Below are 5,000 nucleotides of genomic sequence, written 5' to 3'. Positions count from 1 at the left end.
GCATTAGTTTCAATAATAACCAAAGATAATCGGAGAAGCAGCCTCATCCGCATCACGACCTCTCCGCCGCCCACCGCCGCGCCGCCGCCACGACCTTCCCATGCTAGCGAGCAGGTATCCGGCACGACCTCCGCACCACCTCGCTTCTCCGCCCAGGGGGTTAGGAGTCGAAGAAAGCAATTCCAGGAAGGATAGAAGAAAAAAAAAGGAATAGAGAGGACACAGCCAAATAATGCAAAGCGACATCGGAAGGCTGAAAGAAATCAGAAAACTGGAAAATAAGTCGAGCAATCGGACAAACCAAGAACAGAAAAAAAATGCTCAAGAAAACAGAGAGGTTTCTAGAACAAATCAAGGGAAAAGGAACAAAGCCAGGCCAGCCTACAATGTGCTTGAGATGTATCACACTCCGCGAACTAAAAACATAAACTGTAATCATATTTTCGTCCTAATAAGCAAAGGCTATAAACATGGAAACTTTTCTGAGCAACTGACACATTTACAGTTGGTAGGCAAATACCACTTATGTCCATTTTGCTTCCCATTTCCTTCTGCTTTCGTAATCATCATAATCTTCGTAACACAACCCTATCATCGCCAGCCTTAACGCCCAGACAATTTCAGGATCCTACAATATTATGAAAAAATAAACAGGTAAATAGATAGATAGGCCTAGATAAATAGAACAAACACGGGGAGAAATCCCAATCGAAGGTTCCGCAGAGGCTCGGCGGCCCGAAAGCCACACAGCCGCGGTTCCCCAGCATCTTTCCCATCATCATCCCATCCGGAGGCAACCGCAAGGGATATTTACACGCCGCACGCAACCTCAGCGTTATGGGAGATGTGTCGTCCCCGGAACATCAAGACCCGCGATGTGTCACGGATCATCTCGCCCTCACGGAGACACGCGTCACACGCGATTCAGCCGTCGCGGCGCCCCGGAGAAGGAGCAGGCTTCCTTTATTCGCCTAAAGTAGGATGGGGAAAAGACATCGACAGGAGTAGTATAATGACATACTTCTTATGTGTTCATGTTCTGATTTCCCTGCTTTCGAAACATGGAGGATGAGATAGGAGAAGTGGAGCGCTTTCGGCATGATGTCAATTTGATAACAGAAATAATTAAACTAATGTTACTAAACCACTCTTCCTGATGAACATCAATCTTACTATTACTATACTTTTTTATTATTACTACTCTCATTGCATTGCAAGTATAATTATGTTCAACACATTACCACTAACACAAATACAGACATCACACACACAAACACACATACACACGCACACGCATACACACACGCACATACACGTATACACACACACACACACACACACACACACACACACACACACACACACACACACACACACACACACACACACACACACACACACACACACACACACACACATACGAATATTCATATATATATTACATATACATCATATATATATATATATATATATATATATATATATATATATATATATATATATATATATATATATATACGTATGTATGTGTGTATGTATGTATGTATGTATGAATGTGTAATATATATATGTATATATATATATATATATATATATATATATATATATATATATATATATAAATCGCTCTCTCTCTCTCTCTCTCTCTCTCTCTCTCTCTATATATATATATATATATATATATATATATATATATATATATATATATATATATATATATATACATATATACATATATACATATACACACACACACACACACACACACACACACACACACACACACACACACACACACACACACACACACACACACACACACACACACACACACACACACACGTATATATATATACAAATATAAATACATATATATATATATATATATATATATATATATATATATATATATATATATATATATGTATATATAACGGTACACGGCTGCACCTCTCAAAATGGCCCTGAAAACCATGTTGATCAAGTCGTGATATCACTTGCATGACAGAGGAAAGGCAGACAGGGTTTTCCAGGCACAACCTTGATGTCTTGGTGCACTTCCTCTCTCTCCGTCGAAGCATGTGACGGCTTCTGTTTCCTCTTATCTCACTCTTTTTTCTCGCTATTTCTTCCTGTCCTTTTATTCTTCTCTTTTTCTCTGTCTCTATTGATCCTTTCTCATTGTTCCACGTATACACTCGTGAAGTTGTGTACGAGTGTAAATGTGTGGGTGTTGGTGTGTTTGCACGCGTTTTGCCCTTCCCCACATTTATGGCGCACATGTACACTTGCACATACACAAGATGGATATTCAAAGGACTATTTTCTCCTCCTCAAAAACGCATATGTATAAAACCGCAGCACAACCGAGACCGCAGTGATTATGGAACACTTCATCACCAAGTACTCCCGCCATGAGAGAAGGCATAAGCGGTGTAACACGGCAATTATCTTGTGACCGGAGACCGCAGGTGGAATCGTATGGCTCCTCCAGCAGTGTGGGATCACCCCAACCCTCCCTCCCCTCCCAGGTCTGCTGTTGGGAGAGGAAGGGGACTGAGCAGAGATTGGTACATCACTATCTCATTCCCTAGCCTCGTCACATAGAGACAAGCCAATATAATAAATGTACCGCTACATTTGTACGAAATAAAGTCTGATCCTTTTTTTCACCACAGAAACCAAAGGAAAAATAAATGACAAGTAAACACAAGCTGTGAGATGTTTTTTTATTGCTGATTGGTGGAAAAAAACGCAGTAAGTAATAATATGCCGACGCACCAGGTGAGCTGAGCTTCATGACGATATACAGCCAACGGAGGTATCGCTGAGGTATCGCGCGATACCCTGTGGTTTACTGCATGGCCTTCTGCATGACAGGGAGCTAACTTTCCTCTGTCGGCCAACCGCCGATGCACATTCTATTACCTCAAGTCACCACTGGATACCTCACTGAAACAAAATCCGACCTCTATATAGCGCATTTTCCTCCAACCGATGACTTCGTACCGATCAGCTGATCCGACTCGCCCAATCAGCTGACAATGACCAACCATTTGTTACCGATCCTCTGACGTCATCCCGGCGAGCCCCAGTATGATCCATGGCGCCTCCTCGGAAAACAGAACATTTCAAAATGCTTAAGCGCTTCGCGGATCACCATCATATCCACGAATATCACTGGACTGCAAGTGTAATTTTCACTGTCGCCGCAACAGGTATGCATTTTCACCCCGGTGTTGTCACGCTTTGCGGCCAGAGTACGTGGCGGAGACACTCTTCTGAAGCAAACTTCTCGCCTCCGCTAACTCCACCATCATCTCCCCCGTCAAAGCACTGCCTTCACCATCCTATATTTGCCACAACGTCCCTCGTCCAAATCCAACATGTAAGGAATGCTTCTCTCATGCGCCACAGTCCATGGCAGTGGAATAAGAATAAGAGTTTATGGTGGAATGTCATTCAGATCCAAGAAACGGAATTCGTTCTCCAAAACTGTTCATTATCGCTCGCATGCCCTCTAAATTAAGGTCTACGCCACTCACTTATCCCGAAAGACAATGCAGAATGCCGCTCTTTAATAACACGGCTCTTCTGTACAATTAAATCATTACATGCATAACATTACATGTCTTCCACGTCGTGACCTGAAAACAAAGAAAATATTGCGGATAAGGAGTTCCTGCCACACCAGCATCCCTTTGAAAGAATACAATGAAGTAAAGAGGGAAGGAAAGATAAAAAAAAGGGGGTTGGAGAGAGGAGGGGAAGAGAGGAGATTGGAAAAAGATGGGGAGAAGAGAAAAGAGGAGAGATGAGGAAGGCGTGAGATACAGAGAGAAACATCACACACATACGGCCGTTATGGGATAATTGCACCGGAGCAAAGTTCGTGTCAGCGGCGAATGAAGCCTTCTGGGCGGCTCTGCCACGCCCAAGGTAACGGTGTCCCGAGGAGCCAGACCCCTTCCTCGAGAGAACACCTGGGAAGTTCACCGAAACACCCTCGTCCACGCTACACAAGGTGGGAGAGGGAGAGGGAGAGGGAGAGGGAGAGGGAGAGGGAGAGGGAGAGGGAGAGGGGCGGGGGAAGGGAAGCGAGAGGGAGAGGAGGGAGAGCGGGGGAAGGGGGGAGGAGGGAGAGGGAGAGGGAGAGGGAGAGGGAGAGGGAGAGGGAGAGGGAGAGGGGCGGGGGAAGGGAAGCGAGAGGGGGAGGAGGGAGAGCGGGGGAAGGGGGGAGGAGGGAGAGGGAGAGGGAGAGGGAGAGGGAGAGGGGAAGAAGGTGGGAGAATTCAAAGGAAAGGGAGGAGATAAAGAGGAGGAGGGGAGGAGGGAGGAAGGAGGAGGGAGAGGGAGAGGGGATCACATCTTAATCATCAGTGAACTCTAAAACCATCACAAAAAAGTATACTGGGAGCTATAACGCAAGACATTTAAGCGAGCCGACCGCAAATATATCAGCCACTACAGCCGGAGGTTAATACGATATATACAATATATTATAGCCGCCAAGATCTCACTAAAAACATAATGTAATTCGGCGGTTCACTCTTCTATTACTGCTAATTATCGCATTCCATAAATTTGTAACAGAAGAAAATAGATGAACATACCTATTAACATCTGTGCATGTCAGCGCGTGAAAAAAGTGTTTACGAACTAACGGTAAATATAGTATATATATATATATATATATATATATATATATATATATATATATATATATATATATATATATATATATATAAAAATATATAGGTATGCTGAACACATTCAGACCCAAAATTCGGAGTCAAATGTAAGAGTAAAATCGAGAAAATATAAGTATATCATAGTTAAGCAAAATATGAAAGAGGGGGAAAGAAAGAAAAAAACAAAACAAGGAAGATATAACTGAAGGAAAGAAATAATAAGAAAATAAGAAATAAAAAGATAAAGAATATAATAAGATAAGAAAGAGAGAAAGAAAAAAGAACACTGAGAGAAAGAGAAAGAGAGCG

This window comes from Penaeus japonicus, unplaced genomic scaffold, assembly GCF_977035675.1.
Source record: "Penaeus japonicus unplaced genomic scaffold, GWHDUDI00000001_assembly GWHDUDI00000011, whole genome shotgun sequence".
In the NCBI taxonomy this organism is placed as follows: Eukaryota; Metazoa; Arthropoda; class Malacostraca; order Decapoda; family Penaeidae; genus Penaeus; species Penaeus japonicus.
This window is presented reverse-complemented; position numbering follows the sequence as displayed.